The 19,786-nt window shown below is 47.7% G+C and overlaps 1 protein-coding gene across 2 annotated transcripts in view; it reads left to right on the forward strand.

Moving 5' to 3' along the window:
* The window catches only part of TMEM143 (transmembrane protein 143), a 266,670-nt gene that overhangs the window by 128,177 nt on the left and 118,707 nt on the right, over positions 1-19,786 (forward strand). The window lies entirely within an intron of this gene.

Raw genomic sequence — 19,786 nt, forward strand, 5'->3', positions numbered from 1 at the left:
TTAGAATCATTTGTATGTGTACATGTAATTCTGAGTTACCATTTGGGTTGTATGCAGAGGATAATAATGTGATCAGTAACAACAAACATTCGCAAGGCCTAAGCAAGCAATACAATTTGTATTAATTGATAGCCCATTTGCATCGTTTTTATTTTTCAGCTTGTTGTTTTAACCACCCGCTCAGGGCCGGCTCTAGGCTCATGGTGGCTCTGTGCAGGGAGCGTAGGTGGGGGCCCCGGAAGAGGGGGTCCGGACAGGGCGGAGCTCAGGAAGGAGTTTTAATAATACGTCCAGAAAAGTCGTTAGATGATTGTTTGATTTACAACAAAAAACGTTTTTAAGTCTTACAATTGTGGTATAGAAACAATATAAATTTCTTATGTCTCAAAATTACTGAAGATGACGCAGTGCTCACAGTGAACAAATATTTATAAAACATGGAACAAGACTCTGAACAGAACCTAGGGTTGCATACACATTTTTGGGAAATAAACAAAAGTAGAGATCCTATCTGCACATATACAGTATCTTCTAGGGAACCCTGTAATTCTTGAAAGCAATGTAGGGATGGGATGTCGACTTTTCGACCCGTGACAATTTTTCGGGTCTCATTTGGACATGTCTTCCATCTAAAGTTCCCTCAAACTTAAATCTTGGGACCTTCAATAAATCATCCATTCAACATTACAGATAGAGAAATTCTAAAAAAGGACCAACAATGTACTTTGGGCCGCTGTATTTTCTTAAGGGTCCTGCCTGTAATTCCAAACTAATCAGAGTAGATACACCATTCCAATATGTGTCAGTCAAGCTGCCACCATGTTTCCATAAGACTCTCTTTAATTGTTGAATATATCAGTGATCAATTAAGTTTGCACACCTCTAAACTATAGGAAGAGCATAGCTGCCAAGGTTTCAGATTGCCATGTGTGACATTTTCATAATTTCAGAGTAATTATGAGTGACATTTTAATGAACATGAGTGACATTTTCTTGCGCGCAAAATCAAGCTATAAAGATAAGGAAAAACATAAAAATGTGAGAAATTACACTCATTTGAGGAACGAGAAACTCTAAATTAACTGGTGCACAGCGTAAGAAATAATTGTTAAATGACTTCCATGTATCAGAGTCATGTCTAAGTTATACACTTGGAATCATACAAATATCCGAAACAGGCACCATTTAATTCATGAAGTGCCTCTAAGGCCCGGCTGGGGCCCAGCGTGCGTGCGCACGATTTCATTTATTATAAGAGGCCGTGTCACTGGTGGCGGGCGTGGTGCGCACCATTTCATTCATAAGCAGCAGAAGTCATAAAAGGCTTGCTGAGTGAGTGGGCCCCTGGAGCGCGGGCCCCCCCTCGCATGCCTCGGGCAGACTCACCTGACTGACTTGAGGGCAGGCCTGCAGCTTCAGACTCAAAGGCAGGGGCGAACTGGCAGGACAAAAGGCAGGGCAAAGGCAAGCTAGCCAGGCACTGCAGCAGGGCCCATGGCTAGTAATAATTTAAATTATGGCCCGGGGCCGGTGACGGTCCTTTTCAGTGTCTGGCCAGGGCGTTAGACATAGCGTGGCTGGGTCACGATGCCTCGCCCTCAGGCTCACAAGTCTTACCATCAAGTGCACTTTAAATTGCGGGCGCGCCGCTTCCCAATGCGCATGTCTGACAACTAATTTCAAATAAAAGGCATTGGTTGGTCATCAGCCCCTGCCGGCCCACTCGCGATGACACCAGCGCGCCGCCCACACGCACCCGCCACAATTTAATAAATTAATAAAGATCCTCAGTCAGGCAGAGGCTCGGTCCTGGCCGGGGTCGCACACCACCACCATTTAGTGTGTGTGTTTGAGTGACAGTGCAAATTAATCACTTCATTACCCCGTTCACTATTTGCACATCTCATCATCGACATCACCGGAGGCCCGGCCGGGGCACAGGCGTTGCGTGCGCACCTTGACCATTTTATTAAGAGGCTGCCAGTCGGCCCGGGCCACCGGCCATTTAATTAATGAAAGGCTGCTGAGTCTGTGAGGGGGCCCCTGGAGCGCGGGGCCCCCGGAGGTGTGCATGCGCACCATGTCATTTTATTTGGAGGCTGTCAGCCGGCCATTTAATTCATGAAGAGAGTCTGTGTTATGGGGCCCCTGGAGCGGGAGGCCCCCGAGGTGTGAGTGCAGCACGCATGGCGCACCATTTTATTAAGAGGCCGCCAGCCGGGCATTTCATTCATGAAGAGGCTGAGGGGCCCCCTGCAGCACAGGCCCCCCCCCCCCCGCACTACGTGGGCCTTTGTTACGCCCCTGCTCCCAAGTGAACAATTCACTCACAGGTCGGGGATGATGCAGTCACCTATGAATTGAAGACAACAACGCTCACGCTGCCATTGCCCGGAGGCCGCCAAATCCTGCCAGGGGGCCGCCAGTGATCCTTCGGCTTCCGATCCGATCCTCGTCGTGGTGGCCCCTGGGGTTTGGCGGCCCTGTGCAGGTGCACAGTTTGCACATGCCTAGGGCCGGCCCTGACCCGCTGGTCTGACAGGTACCTTTCCGCCCTTTTTTCGTGCACCCGATCTGACTGACTTCGTCCTTCCTCGCCTTTTTGATAGCAGGGCACGTTCTAATGGTCAAAGATTGTTCCCAGCTTCCCTCAGGTAGTTAGATCCTGCTTAGTCCAGCTTGTCATCTTACAACATGGTGCCTCCTCGAGGACTGTTGGCTCCGCTGTAGTTTCTTATGCTCTGTTTGGAATTAGGCCTACCCTTTGACCTCCTCTCCTTGCTCCCAACCACACGTTGGGGGCAGGCGGGGTTGCCTCTCTCCAACTCCTTGTCAGTCAACTGGGCTTTCCCCACCTCTTCTGCTTGAGACAGTATCTGCTTCATTCTTCATAAGTACAGCACAACAAATACAAACATAATACACATTCTACCCAAATGTAATGTAATGTAAATTGATACTTGTATAGTGCACTACTCACCCACAAGGGTCTCAAGGCGCTTGTATGAATACCGCTGTGGAACCCGTCCTGGCTTTCCCTGTGAGGCGTCCACTCCTGGGCACCCCCAAGGTGGAGGCCAGGCATCCTTAGCGTTGTGGGGGCCGTTGTCTTTCCCCCTTCTTTCCTGTTCCCTACATCTCTCTGCCCAAACCCCTCCAGTATTGGGTCACCTTGCTAGGGGATGGGTGTCGATCAAAATGTTTTATACCTGCTCAAAGGGCATACACAATGTATGTTGCAAAACCACAGGAAGAAAAAAGAGAAATGTTTAGTAACAAAAGTGAAAGCAAACCTAGCAGAAAATGGCAAGTTGGATTATTGCTGCACTCTGATGGGCAGCCATTAGGGTATTCTGTGCTGTTCCCACGGTCACTTCTTAAAGAATTTTTTCCAGTTCAAAAGGCAACATATTGGGTATATTATCCACTCCAGGAGCGTTTTGACCCCTGCTGGGGTTACATTTAGAGTATTCTGTCTTGGTATAGGGCTTTCAGAAGATGAAAACCGATAGGAGATGATCCCGACACTGGCATCTGAATGGAAATGTTCTATGCCTCAATTTCTATTAGGACCGACTCAGCGCTGTAGGAAAAGATGGATATGATCGAGACTTTGGAAGTTCTAAAGATAATAAACACAGTAGAGAGGGCATCATTGTTGAACGGATCACAACTCATAGAACCAGTGGATATAGAAGCCTCGAAGGAGGTAACCTCCTTTCAATACTAGTAATAGATGTTCATACACGTATAGCGGTATAGGCAACATGCTGACCTTTAAGGACAATTACTGCTTTCTGCCTCATGGGCAGGCAAGAAAAGGAACACAATAGAGCAAAATATCAATGAGAATACATGGGAAGCTACCCCGTTGGTAGTAACACGTAGAAGCAGTTTTGAGGACAGTCCTATCCTTAAGACAAGATGCCATTTTGAAGTCAGACCCTATGATGCTTGAAAATTTCCGGACTCAAAAAATCAAGTTATTCCAGCGAACCTTGTAATGTGAAGCTACATTGCTTGTATTTGGTCAGAAGATTTTAAAATCTATAAAGTGAAAAAAATGAAATATCCCTCCAACACAACCACCATGTGCCTAACACAAAATATTGGAGGCACATTATTAAAAGGCAAACCTACTGGCTTTGTCACGGTGGCATTATATTAATCAATTGCAGAACATGCCAATCAATTGCAGAACATGTAATTGAACCATTTCAACATTATAAATCATTCCAGATGTTGCAAGAAATGTGCACTGGATTTAACTTTCTCTACCATGAGTACTAATGTATTTGAACTATTATGTGCATATACTATAGCATTACACATAGAACATTTTCTGCCAGTCTTGTTCCCACATTGAATATGGAGCCTGTGAGCAACAGCCTCAGCTGGAGCAGTGCTTAACATTAACGAAACATCTCCCAAGGCAATGAATTTGGATACCCGAGAGATCTAGAGTTTTACAAGTCTTTAAACTAGTGTTGGGCTCCTGTCGGTGCCTGCTACCTCTCTGGTTGCCCCCAACCACAAGCAAATAATGCCCATGTTCCTCTAGAGCACCACAAAAGGAGCAACATTAACAGTATGTAACCTGGCCTTCATCCTCGTCTGCTTACAGGTTGACTTTCAGGCCCATGGCACTCTCTTTGATGCAGTGGCAGGCTGTTTTTTTGTATAGGCCTGTTGGCATTTTGTTACCAATTCAACACATGGAGTGGGCTTTTGCTTCTCCAAGACGAGCACTTCTGTTTTGTCATGTTTGGCTTTGCTCCCTACTCTTCCTGCCCTCTTCTCCAGACCACCTTCCTATTCTATGCTATTTGCCAGACTTATAAAGCGCATGGGTACCCTATCAGGATTTCCCAGCGCTGTCTGGACTAGCACAAGTATGATTACCTAAGGAGACCGAGGAAAAAGGTGGGGTTTTAACTTCTTTATAAAGGTCAGGAAGTTCTCTTCCACTCTCAGATTGATGGGCAATTAATGACAGTTTGGAAACAAGAAAAGAGAACGAACGACCTCCACTTCTAGCTCTTCCAGCCATTGGAGCAGTAAGAAGGCCCCAATTATTAGATCTGAGAGCTCTATTGGTGAAGTGGGGACTGATCAGCTGCGGCAGAATCTGTGGGCCCTCCTTATATTTTGCCCGATGTGTGATGCAGAGTGCCTTAGATTGTACCCTAGGGTTAAAGGGCAACCAATGAAGAGACCTGAGAGCTGCTCTAGCTGATTGCTTTTTAGGAATCCCAAACAGCATTCGAGCAGCCACATTCTGAATGACCTGGAGTTTTTTTGTAACTAATGTTGGATTGCCCAAGTAGAGTGAGTTCCGATACTCAAGGTGGTAAATGATCAGCCCTGGAATACCAATTCTTCTATTCTCCATGGGGAGCCATTTCAAGGTCTTTCTCAAAGGTCTGAGGAGACCCAAAAAGCTGCCGCCTACCTTGGTTTTTTTTTTGTAAATCTGTTTCTTACACAGAAAAGCAATCCAATCATTACATACATTGAGTTATCTCTCGCATATATGCAAAGTGTTCGGTGGTAAAGCCGGGAGTGCGGCACAGTACAGTGGGATTGCAAACTGATCAATTGACTCATAACAATGATACATTTTTGCTTTTTAAGAAAACGAGAAAATAAAAGATAAACCATAATAGAAAGAAAGAAAAAGCGGTCACACATGTACATACGATGATGGAGGTCAATAAAGCTGCGAGCTGTATCCAGCAAACTAGTCAGCACAAATTCGTGATTGGTATAGAGCATGGCACATATCAAATGGAGCAAGGTGACTGTAAGTCCCAGATCCAGCATTAGTCAAATGTCACATAGATGATGTCGGAACCTCCTAGTGTGAAAGGAAACAGTCAATGCGGCCATAGGTTGTACACCCAATATGACCGGAGCAGCCAGCCACATGGCCCAATAGTGCCAGTCAGGCATGCCCTAATGCCAAATAGTGCCAGAAGGAGTCGTCAGGTGTCGTTGTGACACTGCTTACCCCACCCCGTAGGGACAAAGGAAGTAATGGATTGGGATTGCGTCTTATGGGTTATTTTTGCGATGTATTTCCGATATGTTCCCCAGATGTCAAGCGGCCGGGAGGCTGTAGGAACCTTCTCAGAGTATTCAACGCTGTTTACATTGCAGTATGCCATGCTGCGAAGCCAAGTGCGAACAGTAGGAGCTCGTCTAGCACACCAGAGCAGCGCCACTTCTCGTTTAGCTAAGAGGAAGCCAATGGATGCCAACTTCCTTATCGGGCGTGGGAATTCGGCGACATAGCCGAGCAGCGCAATTTCAGGAGTGGGCAGGAGGACCATGTCAAGCATTTCACCCAAAACCCGATGCACCTGAAGCCAGTAGGTGTGCAATTTCGGGCAAGTCCAGGAAAGATGGGAAAAGTCAGCCTGTGGGCCGTGGCATTTAGGGCAAGTGTGCGGTCTGTTTGGGTCAAGTCTATGGGCGAGTGTTGGAGTGTGGTATTTGAAATGTATAAGTTTGTGTCTGGCATTAATGGACACATCTCTCGTGGTGGCACAGCACGCTGCCCACTGGTCGTCCGTGATTGGAATACCTAGGTCGTTCTCCCAGTCAGCGCGCACCTTAGAGTCTAGTGAAGGAATTGAGGCCAGACATAGTTTGTATAGCTTAGACACTACATGCGCCCCAGTTTGGTGTTGTATTATGAATGTGAGCGTGGGGTTGTCATCAGGAGGAAGCGGGAATGTGGGAAATTCGGCTCTAAGCATCGAGCGAAGTCTAGTCAGTGTGAATGAGTCCATGAAGGTCCTGTCTGTGAAGCGCGGATCCTCAGTGAGAGAAAAGGCATGTCCGTCCGGGAAAAGGTCGCCCACAGTGTGTAGTTCGTATTTGGAGAGTGTGCGTCGTACCACCGAATCACCTGTGATGGGGAGCCAGTGGGGATTGGGCAACGGTAATGCAGGTGAGTATAGCTTTTCGAGCCGTAAGTGGCGGTGAAGTTTGTCCCAGGCCCAGCAAGTAGTGGACAAAGGCTGTATGTCCTGCGGGTCCCGGGGAAGACCTTTAGGAAGGATGGAGGAGAGGGCCACAGGGAGTGCCAAGTCAGCCTCTGGTCTCAAGTAGGGTATCCTGGCATCAGGGTGAAACCAAGGGTACGCATAAGCGCACTGTGCCACCAGATAGTACAAAGAAAAGTCTGGCACTCCGAAGCTGCCTCGGTCGTAAGGGAGTGTTAGTGGTCGCCAGGCCACGCGTGGGTTCTTGCCTCCCCATACCAGGCACAGAAGGGAGGAGCGGAGTTGGGAGAAAAAAATCTTGGTGAGGGGAATCGGAAGATTGTTAAATAGATAAAAAAAACCTGGGAAGTACAATCATTTTAATGATGGCAATCTGTCCAGCCATAGACAGTGGGAGGCGTATCCAGCGCTCCGTATTGTCTTCTAAAAAATCAAGGGCGCGACCGTAGTTCAGTCGGACAATGGAAACCGTGTTGAGGTGAACATGTATTCCCAAATATTTCACAGAGTCCGTGCACCATTCCAAAGGGAACGAGCAGGTCCACTGTACGGTGGAGGGGGTGAGGGGGAAAATTACTGACTTATGCCAATTTATTTTAAGGCCTGAGTAGTCGCCAAATCGGGAAAGCTCCGTCAATAGTGTTTCAAGGTTGGACTGGGGAGTGCAAACATACAGTACTGTGTCATCGGCATACAGCGAGATCAGCAGGGGGCCGGTGCGAAACTGGAGACCACGGTGTAAATGTTTCTCCTGGAAATGCCGCACCAGGGGGTCCATCGCTAAGATGAACAGGAGCGGGGATAGGGGACAGCCCTGCCTGATGCCACGTGAGAGTGTGAAGTTTTCAGTTATAGTGCAGTTGAGTCGTATGCGGGCGGTGGGAACCGAGTACAGCAACTCAACCGTCGCAACAAACATAGCAGGCATCTCCATTTTCCTCATAATAGACAGAAAAAAGGGCCACTCCAGGGTGTCAAACGCTTTCTCCGCGTCCAGGAACACTGCTGCAGCCGGTGTGGAGGGGTCTATCCTGTGTAAAACCGAAAATAGTGTCCGAAGGTTTAAAGAAGTGGATCGGTGAGGTACGAATCCGGACTGAGCCGGTGAAATTATAGTTTCCACTAATAGTGCCAGCCGAATTGCCAGGACTTTGGCCAGAATTTTGTAATCGAGGTTCAAGAGGGACAGGGGTCTATATGAGCTGCACAACGAGGGGTCACGGCCCTGTTTGGGAAGTAGAACAATAACCGCTTCCCGAAGCGTGGGTGGAAGAATGCCCGACTCCAATGCTTCTGCGTACACTTCGATCAGTTTAGGCACTAGTTCTTCTTTGTACTCTTTATAGAAGTCAGCCGTGTAGCCGTCAAGGCCGGGAGCAGAAGAGCTGCGCAAGGAATCGATCGCCTCATTAATGAAATCCGGTTCAATGGGCATGGCTAAAAACTCCTGCATGTTTTTTTCCAAGTATACCATGGCGATTTCATTCAAGTAGGAACCCGGATGACAGTGCTCCCCTGTGAGTGTGGAAGTGTAGAGAGTCTTGTAATATGACAGGAAGGTGTTGGAAATCTCTGGAGTGGAGTGTTGCAGTGCACCCTGTTCGTCAAGTACCTCAGTGATCTAAGCAGCTTGGTGTGGTGGGCGAAGCATTTGCGCTAGTAGTCTGCCAGGCCTATCTCCCTCACCGTATTGCCGCGCTGTGTAGTATTTGCCCATGAACTTTACCTCCCTGTCCGCTACATCTCTAAATTCTAAAAGCAATGCCAGGCGTTTGCCTCGTGGTCTGCCGAACGATGCTCGAGGGCCTCTTTCTCCACTTTAAGGATATCCGCCTCAATGCGGGTCAGGGTGGAGCGAATCTCCCGCAAGGAGCCCACACTTTTGGTGATGCAGACCCCACGTAATGTGGCCTTAAAGCCCTCCCATAGCGTGGACCAGGAGGTAACAGAGCCAGTATTAATGTCAAAGTAGTCGTCAATAGCAGTTCGTATGTCCTCCTTGAAAGTCAGGTCTAACAGAGCCCTACCAGGGAATCGCCACTGTCTTTCGTAACCTCCCAATCTGGGGATTTCAAGGGTCAGAACAATGGGAGAGTGGTCTGAGAGGGTGGGAGGCAGCGTGGAAAGGCCTACAACCCAACCTGCGACACCCGGGGACAGGGGCCAATAATCAATACGAGTGCTGGTGTTATGAAAGCCAGAGTGATGCGTATATGCTGGAGTGTGGTGGTGCAATCTAGTCTCTATGTCCACTAAAGAGAAAGGGGAACAAATTTCCGCCAACACAGCACGTGACCTGGGTTTGCAGTCAGGAGAGGGGGAGGTGCTGTCTCTGTCGGGGTTCATCAATATGTTGAAATCTCCACCCAGAACCAACAAGTCAATGTCAGAGTGAAGCAGCGTCAACTGTAAATCCTGAAAAAAAGCAGAGTTATCCACATTCGGACCATACACACCCACCAATGCAATCTTGTACCCGAACAACACACCCATAACAAGTGCATATCTTCCCTCCCCATCCGTTTTGCTGCCAGTCATTACAAACGGGACTCGCTTGTGCACAAGGATCACAGTGCCTCTAGCAAACCTATTATAGCAAGAAAACACTCTGTGTGACCCCCCACCCTCTAGCCACCGATGCCACGTCCTGCTGTATCAAATGAGTTTCTTGCAAAAAGAGGACGTCCACCCCATGTCGCGCCGCATATGCCAGCACCTGTTTGCGTTTCCTTGTAGTGTTCAAGCCCCGGACATTCCAAGACATTCCAAGACATCAAAGTTAGTTTGGAGGGACCAGTCTGTAGACCTTTCCTGGCCATAGTGCCATTATTGACTTAGTCTGTAGCAAGTGTGCATGCGACTGATTGCTCAAACGACACGCGCAGCTAGTGTCGTACTTACATGACCAATAAAATAAAACTGCTGAGCCCTGCTTCTTGTAGTTGTGGCAGAAATCTTGGGCCTCAGCTGGAGAGTCAAAAATCCGAAATCTACCATTCACATCCACCTTCAGTCTGGCTGGGTAGAGCATGCCGTATTTCAGGCCTAAGTTTTGGAGAGCGGATTTAACTCCGTTATATTTGCGACGTGCCTCCTGTACCATTAATGTGAAGTCTGGAAAGAAGGACAGCTTGCTGCCTTGCCACTGTATTTCTCCAGTCTCTCGTGCTGCGCGCAGCACAGCGTCGCGGTCTCGAAAGTTCATGATCCTGGCGATGATGGGCCTTGGTAGTTGGCCAGGTTTAGGTTTAGGCCCCAGAGACCGATGTGCACGCTCAACAACAAAGCCTGTGGTAAAGGTGTCTCTGCCAAATAGTTCGATCAACAGATTTCGACAAAAACGTCGAATCGACCCGTGGCCGTTGTTTCTGCCACGCCAAGGATGCGAATGTTATTTCGCCTACTGCGCACTTCCAAATCTTCGTTTTTAATGGCCACGTCTTTCAAAATGTTCTCGACCCGCTCCAGACGCTTAAGCAATTTCGATGCGCCATCTTCGATGTCTGATATTCGCGATTCAGCCACATCGAGCCTTCTGTCATGGGCCTGCACCTTAGACCTCATGTCCGCCAGTTTCTGTTCCAGGCTGTCGAAGCGGGTGTCGAGCGCTTTAAAGCCTGGGTGCATTTCACCCATCATGGAGGCGACCATTGCCGCCGCATCTCCCAAGTCCGTAGCGCTGGAGGCACCGGCTGCCGAACCAGGCGGAGGGTCCGTGGAGAGGAGGGGAGTTTTGTCGAAGCTGAGCTTCCTCTGGTTGGGATCCCTCTTCCCCATCGCCTCGGCCGCCCGCAAGGCGAAGCTGTGCCGGGAGTGGTGGCGTGGGTGTTCCGGCAAAATGGGGGAGCGGTAGAGCAGTACCAAGCGCCAGAAAAAACAGTAGAGGCTCAGCGACCAGTCAGCGTGGGGCCAGGTGAGTGAGGGCTGGGGTATACACTGCTGGCCCAGGGTCCGATGTATGGTTCGAAGTGTAGATTGCACCCTCAGGATGTGGTGGGTTGGGGAGCGGCCCTCTCCCGTCGAGTGGAGCAGGAGTAATGGAGGGGTCCGATTGTCCCACGAGTGTTTACTAGGCGGGGCCACCGAGAATCGCGTAACAGCGCCCCACGGTAGCCCGACCCCCGAGCACGTACACCCCCGCCGTCTCACCGCGAGCGTCCCCGCCTGCCGCCCAACATCCGGCCCAGGCCCGAAAATTGAGGCCCCGGTCCCGGCACCCCGCAGGCCGAAGGGCCGCGAACGTATCGGGAACCAGGAGCCCCCACCCGGGAGCCCGAATCGGACGGGCGGCGCGCGGGAACCACCGCAGCCGACGTCTTAGGGGGGCGAAGGCCCAGCGACCAGGCCCGCGCGGCACTCACCAGCAATCCGGCGCAGTGAGACAAGATGGCGCCGAGGTCCGAAGGCCCCGATTCTCCTCCGCCATACACTCTCCTCAGGCCGTCTCCGCGTTCTCCAAAGTCACCCAGATGGTCAGGGCGACATCAGTGTTCGGATCCGTGCGGATGTGGGGAGTTGGGATGTCGGCTTACATCTCGGCCGCCGCCATCAGGAGCCCGCGTGGAGGAGCTTCACGGAAAGGCAGCCATTCCGATCGCCGCCGTGGCCACGCCCCCTGCCGCCTACCTTGTTTGCTTGAGTTTTCATGAAGAGATGCCTGTCTAAGGTAATCCCTAGACTTTTCACTTCCTTCTCAGGGGATGGACGCTCGCCTAAATCAGGAGACCAGCTGATTTGATCCCTGAGTCTAGGGTTGTTGACAACCTTCCTTCCACCATATCATGCTCTCTGGCATACTCCTTGATTTTAGAGGCAGAATTTCTTGCCCTTTTGAATAAAGTGGCCTAAGAGGTGGTGCATGTGCATCAAACGGGCAAGGGATTTTGATCTCCTTATTTCTGCAATCCGCATGCAGGGCAGAGGCCTGTGACTTTCACTCTTAAATCTTTTCATGCTCCATGGTACATTCAAAATACTGTTTCTCAAGTCGGGAGTGACTTTTGTCATAGGGTCTCCACAGCGCCTGCTTAAATTTGCCAATCTGACCCACTCACAGGCCTTACCTAAGGTTCACCTTTACGTCTCAGCATTATCAGCTCACGGTCCTTCTGTCAGAGTTTACAGCTGCACTGCAGGTTTTTTTAAGTTGGTGGCAGTTATAGTGGTTTCATTGCACGGATCAGGAGTCTATGTATTCCTATATTTGGATAATTGGAATGTGAAGATACAGGGTCTTCTGGGCTTGTCATTGAACATGTGTAATGCAACCCTTCTACATGACTTGGGCTTCATGATCCGCACCCAAATGTCTCATTTCATGACTTTCACGAGTAGCACTGCATACGAGCCACAGGAAGACTATTTCTTCTCTGAGGATTGCGGATATTCAGAATATGTTTCTGATTTTTCTGGTTCAGACATCTATTCTAGTGCTACAAGTCCTAAGCATAATAGGTCTAATAACCTCATGCATTTTATTGATGCTATTTACCATATGGTGGATGAGGGTGCATGAGTGTGACTGAGGAAGCAGTGACCGTAACATCAGGGGAGCTTCTCAGCTCAGATACAGATATCTGATTCTGTACTAGTAGATCTGCACTAGTGGATGTTTCCTTCTCTGGGTGATGGGTTCTCCCTTCAGTCTGCTGTAGTTGCAGGCTTCTGTGGTTTTGAATGTCTCCTCACCGACCTCTGCGACATCACAACACAGGCGTCTGGTGCAAGTCATAGTAGCTCCTACAGATAAATGTGTTTGAGCTGCAGACATAACACCACTACATAATACATCAACAGACATGGCTTTTTTGGGTCGGTCACTCAGTGTTGGGAAGTGATTCAGCTGTGGCACTTGGCCCGGCAATGGCGCATTCCCTGAGTTGCCTCTTTTTATAGGACCACCAGTGGGAACTTAATCAGAATGGATGAAACATATCCTCCTCAGATTGAGGTGTCCATGCATGCATCTGTTTGCCAGAGGCCCAAAATAGACAATGTTTCTGTTTTTTGTCATACCCTTCCATCTGAAGGGCTCCCAGGCAGATGCCTGAGTCCAGTCAGTCACTGGCTCTGCTTTATCCTATTTCGTTCAGGAGTCCAACAAAAGGTGCAGAAAGATGAACACAGGAGACTCTTATCACCACAGAATATGGAAGAAGGATTAGATACACCAACCTGTTCTAATTCATCAAGTCTCGCCCTTTTCCTCTCTTGCACAGGATCGACCTGCTCTCGCTGCAGGGTTCCCTTACTTTCACTCCAGTTTCCAAACACTGCAATGCACGCAGATAGTTTGAGCGGTGCAACTTGGGAACTTTTGCTCACCACCTAGGATTGCAGACGTCATCTTGGGTGTCCGAAAACCTGTAACTAATCCATTTATACAGGTTGCTAGAATGTTTACTGGTTTGAGTTGGAAAAATGAAATCCTTTCAGTCACATCGTTATGACATGACACGCCACAGTTCAAACTGTCCTGTGCTTAGCAGGGCCTAGCAGTGTATTAATATATAAATAAGCCTACTGGCTTTGTCAGGGGCTCACCATAATAATCATTTGAGGAACATGTCATTGAACCATTTTAACATTATGAAACATTCCAGATGTCACAAGAAATGTGTACTGAATTTATCTTTCATTTTTCTACCAATTACATGGAAGGAAAGTGGCTACTATAAAAATATATGTGACTGTGCTATCAACATTTCTGTGTTGTCCAGACCAGCCTTCTTTGTTTATTTTTGCCACTATTGAGGCAGTATCTGAAAGTTAACCATACCTGACGCCTCCCATTATGGTGGATATTATATCTTCATGCAGATGCCTTACTGCCCTCCCGCCTCCCCTGCAATTTAATTGTATTGCATTGTATTGTAATTGCATTTATATAGTGCTTACTACCCCATACGAGGCATCAAAGCGCTTTTTCAGCAAGTAGCACGCTACTCCGGAACCCTAAAGGTTAGTGTTGAATTAGTATAGTGAAATAGGAAAGTAATTTGAGAGGTGGATATTAGTCAGTTATTTGGAATGAGAAGGATAGCGGAGGGATAGAAGAGGGAAAAAGGTTTGCATTTATGTAGTGCTTGTTGATCCTGATGGGGTGAACATGACATCAGAGAACACCTCCTCTGCCAGGATGTCAAATGAGACCAGTAGAGACCACTCTCAGTTCCAGGATCTACTCTGGAAGAGTACACTATTACAGTAGCTACACCTTAAAGAGCACCGCAGAGCCAAGATCTACTCCTCAGGGAAAAAAAAACAGGACTGACTCCTCGAAGGGAACCTGCAGCCTCAGGATTAACTCTCCAGAGAGCAACACTGCTGAGGATCAATTCCGCAGAGGCCCCCCTTACTCCAGGATCCACCAAGAGAATAGCAACAAGAGTGACTCTTTATGGCGTTCACCTTGCCTGAGTGAAGTCCTCTAAGAGCAGCATAGTCTTGGGACTCATTCAACAACAAAGTACCAAGCTCTAATGCTGACTGGAACTCCAGCACAGGATGTGCTCCAAGAGGAAAGCTGCACACCAGGATCTACTCTTCAGAAAGCACCCAATACCTTGTGACCCATTCCTGAGAGCGCCAGGATCCCCTGCATACAGAGCAGTCCCAGCAGTGTATCCAATAAAAGGCACTCACCCGAAAGCCCTCACCACCGATATACCTCCCTCAGAGAGCCTTTGCAATCAAATTGCAGATTTCTTTGTTGACAAAATTGTCAACATTCAGAAAGATTTTCCCCTTCCTTCGACAACCCCCTTAGAGGTGACAGTCAACTACCCTCTTCTCTCCAGTTTCAAATCTGTCTCCCTGCAACAGACAAGCAAGGCAATCCTGGCCTGCAAATCAGGAGCGCCCACTGATCCCTGTCCCCCCATCATTCTACATCACCTGATCGACACAGTCAATCCCTACATTAATGCCATTATTAATGAATCCCTTGAATCCGGACTTGTACCTGCTGAATGGAAGAAGGCCACTGTAAAACCCCTGTTGAAAAAACAGAACAAATCGCCAACAGATTTGACTAACATGCGCCCCATCTCCTTACTTCCCATTCTTGGCAAAGTCACGGAGCATTTAGTGCATGAGGAGCTTAAAACTTTTGCAGAAGCCCATGACATCCTGCACCCTCAGCAATCGGGCTTCCGCTCCGGTCACTCCACCGAAACAGCTCTGATCGAACTTGCTGATTCCATCAAATTCCTGCAGGATGAGGGCAAGCAAGCAGTCCTCATCCTGCTGGATCTCACAGCTGCGTTCGACACTATCTCGCATGCCATCCTGATTAACCGAATGCGAGAGATCGGCGTGACAGACACAGCCTTGGCCTGGATCTCATCGTTTCTATCAAATAGGTCTCAGACTGTGTCCCTTGGACCCCACCTATCCTGCGAAAAATTCATCACATCTGGAGTGCCCCAGGGGTCCATATTGAGCCCTTTATTTTTTAATATCTACATGGCTCCCCTCTTAGCTGTGATAGAATCACATGGGATTCTTGTCACGTCTTACGCTGACGACACTCAATTGGTCGTCACCTTTGACAAACAGCGGACTGACGCAGATCTCCGGTTTAAAAACTGCCTCTCTGATGTCTTTAAGTGGTTAAACACTAACCATCTTAGATGCAACAGTGCTAAGACGGAAATCATCCCATTAGGTAAAAATCTTTCTTTCTGCCCGAAAGATTGGTGGCCCCTAGGATCAGAGGCCCCTCCAAGTGCAGTTCCATCAGCCAGAAACCTAGGCGTGCAATTCGATTCATCTCTTTCTTTCGATGACCACGTTAAGATTACTGCCGGTCGCTGCTTTGGACTAATAAAATCTCTGAAGAAATTTTTCGACTTCCTCCCAATTGCAGCCAGAAAGTCAGTCGCGGTAGCCCTCATACTCTCCCGACTTGACTACTGCAATGGCCTTATGGCCGGAGTGAAAAAATCTACTCTCAGAAAGCTGCAGAGCATCCAACATGCTGCAGCTAGACTGGTTTTACAACTCCCCAGAAGGTCATCAGCGTCTGCAGCCCTAAATTCACTGCACTGGATGCCACTGCATAAAAGAATCCTCTTTAAACTGCTCCTTACAGTTTTCAAAACCATGCAAAATACAGGGCCCCGCTACTTCGCAAATCGTTTCACGCGCTATAACCCCCCGCGCTGCTTGAGATCCTCTGGGACAAATCTGGTTCTAATCCCCAGATTCAAATATAAGACCAAGGGTGGGAAATCCTTCAATGTTCTGGCAGCCAAAGCCTGGAACAATTTACCTGTCAACCTCAGATCCACAGAAAATGAGAACAACTTCAGAAAACTTCTCAAGACATGGGTCTACCAACAACCAGACTCCTCTGTCCTGGCAGCCATTTAGCTTCTCCCTTTCATCACACCTCACTCTTTCAGTTATTCTCCGCAGCTTGCCCAGCGCCATGATGCTCCCTTGGGAGCGAACGTTAGCGCTTTACAAATGCACATAAATATCAAATTAATATCAAATACCCAGCACCACTCCACAGGGTGCACTCAAAGAGCATCTAAAACAAAATGATCTACCACTGGATAGCAGCCCCAACATCCACTGCTTAAAGGCCAATCTCTGCCCAGGATCCACTCCAACTGTACTGCATGATCCATTCAGAGAGCAGATAGAATAGCCTGGTGGAACACTCTTCACAGTAAAACCAAGATCCACTCATTGGAAAACAACCACAACCTTTTGATCCAGTCCTAACAGTAGCCCAATGAGCTCTGCTCAGCGAGCAACCACAGACCAGGTTCTACTTCACTATGCATCACCAGATGCTCGCTGAGAGCACTGTTAACTTTGTGATCCACTACTGCTAACCCCAGGATCCAATCCTCTGAGAACACAAAAAACCCATAGTTCGCCATTGGAAGCAGCCAAGAACCTTAATGCCATAAGTAGTAAGATCAAAAGGTGTGCAAAATATAATGTGCATCGTTATCGAGCTGCCCTGTCCGTCATTGTTGAGCTGTGCAGTCCGTCAAAGCGAAGTTGTCATTCCGCTCTTGCATCAGCTTCGAAGGACAATGCATTGGTTCTGATTGACACAAAGTCATCCCTGTATCGATTTTATTTTGATGGTTCTGGACAGCAGAAGTCGCCTTTCAAGGGCCCAGGACTGGATTGCCACCACTTGGCAGGGCAGAACTCACATATGGCAAAGTCCTGATGCAGTTGCAGGGTTAAAGGAAGTCTTCGAGGGCCCATTGTCTTTGATGCCCTCTTATTTCTGCTCCGCCTGCCTGGGTCTAGAAAAAGTACCAGGAACAGACAAGCTTTGGCACCTTATTCACTCCTATGTCATTGCATACTAGTCAGACGCCCCCTTGCGGCACTGGAGAGCTATTGCTGCTGAAAAAGTGTCTGAATTTAATCTGGCAACTGGAGGATATTATTAGATGAGTAATCTATGGGAAACTGTTTCATCCAACAGAAATATTGAACTGAAGGCATATCATTTTTTTTCGGCTCATCAAAGCAAAAACAGGTAACTAAAACTCTTCTCATTCGCAATGCTGCAAGCAGGGTAAGCAGCCACATACATAGCATTCTTAGACACCTGACACAGAATGTAAACCCCTATCATACATACAATTTTTAATGCCCTCCCAGTGCCTTATGGAAATGGTACAAGGTCTGCCATTATTGACCTCTTCAACTAAAATTACATTCGTAGGCTTACTCACCCTCTCCTTTTCCCTGCCCACTCAACCCTCCCCTCACCTCTATTTCTCTATTAAACTCCTCTGCTCTTCTCACCATGGATGCTCTAGTTCTTCGACACCCTCTAAGCCCTTTTATCTGCCTTCTGCTGATGACCAACCTCGCCCCACCTCTTGTAACTCTATAAAGCCTCTTCTTGACATCCTGGAGCAAAATAATAAACCTTCCACTTCTAGCACGAACACCATTACTTGCCTTATATATAATAGGATGGGCTCAGCACTGTGGTCACCACGCATTGTCAAAATACTTCCCATGTAGATGACACTGAAATTCAGCATCTTTTCATATATGCTAAGGTGTAGCATACTATCTGTCTGCTAGTGCCCACGGCACCTCCTCTGGGATATATAGTGCTATGTAGTATGCAGTTCAATTAAATAAGTTATAAGACGTTTACTTGAAGTAGATAGAGCTTACTCATAACAAGAGAAAGACAGCTTACAGTTAGCATGGGCATGTGAACGCTACAATCTGTTCATCTACAGGAAGAAGTTCCCCCTTTTCACCGACCCTCAAGTGTTACTGGACTTCTTCAGATAGCCGTAGGCTGATATCCGTTTAAGATTACAGTGGTTGCGAATATGATCACAAGCATATGACTGAGAATATTCAGAAGTTAGGCATAGATCTAAAGCTACCGGATTACCTTTTAAGATATCTTCTGGAATCTACTTAATCATGCTAGTTAGTGACTTTACATCATTGTGGTTCTCCTGACTCCTTGATAAGCAAGTCATAGATTTTATTTAAAAAAAAAAGGATGAACACCTGTATCAAGTCAAACAGGTAATCTCATAAAAATGTATATATGTTCTAATGATTAAATAACCATGCCCCAGTGCATGGGCAAAATTAGGTCAGAGCATTCAGTAGCAATCACAAGGCACCTTCGATGGCAGCTGATAAATCGCTTCTTTCACAATCAAGAGTTTATGGACCCAAACAGTGGTTCTGAAACATGAGTGACATGGCAGACGTTTTGCCAATAAAGGGCAGTGAGAGAAAGGACATGGTTCCCAATGTTAGACGAAATAGTAGATGCATCTCCCCAACAATGACACGTTATTACACCACTAATAAAAAGAATTGTCATTACGGATGATCACCCTTCCGACTAGGGACTTGAAGGCCATTGATTTCATGAACCCCATGGAGTTTGGAAATTTTGTTATTGTACTTCTGCATGAAAAGTCATCAATGTCTTTAGTAAAATTCTTCTCATCAACATATGCATTGCTTGTAGCCTACCTCAATGAGTCCAATCAGGCAACGGTTATAGTTGTGTTCAGGGCACAAGTCGTAAAAAAAGAAGTGGGGGGACGCTGTCACCGGAAGTGACATCACGACAGGAAGTGACGTCACGAAAGGTGCCGAGCTCCTCGTCCCAGAGAGGCCAAAGAGTGAAGTCCAGCTGTTTGGCAGGGGGGACGGCGTCCCCCTGGTAAAATAAGTGGGGGGACGCCGTCCACCCGCGTGGTACCCCGACTCGAGCCCTGGTTGTGTTCGCTGCAACTGTTTCAGTCAACCAATCTGCAATAACATACAACTGCGAATGTGTGATGTTGCATCACCAATGGAAAACAAAATTGGGCTCCCAATATATAATAGGACTATTTATTTATTTATTTGGTTGATTTATAAAATTGCATAGCTACCCGACTGGACAAGGCGGAGGCAGAGCCACACAAGCGCCAGGCAACAGGCCGAAATAAGAATCGAGCTTGGTCGCTAAAAAGAAGTCTGTAAGATTTTGAGGAAAGCTAGCAGAGAGTGACAGTTCCTGAGATCGATTGGGAAAGCATTCTAGAGTTTAGGGCCCAGGTAGGAGAAAGAGCGGCGGCAAATACGGACAAGATGAAACCTGGGAACTGAGACAGTGAGAGGCTGGAAGATCTCAATTGTCGAACAGGCACAAAAGGTGTTACCAATCTCTGGATATAAGAAGGAGCCAGGCCAAATTTGGCCTGATACATGTAACATAGAGCCTTAAACTCGATGCGCTTGTTCACTTTGAGCCAATG

Source organism: Lissotriton vulgaris, chromosome 7 (assembly GCF_964263255.1).
Source record: "Lissotriton vulgaris chromosome 7, aLisVul1.2, whole genome shotgun sequence".
Taxonomy (NCBI): Eukaryota; Metazoa; Chordata; class Amphibia; order Caudata; family Salamandridae; genus Lissotriton; species Lissotriton vulgaris.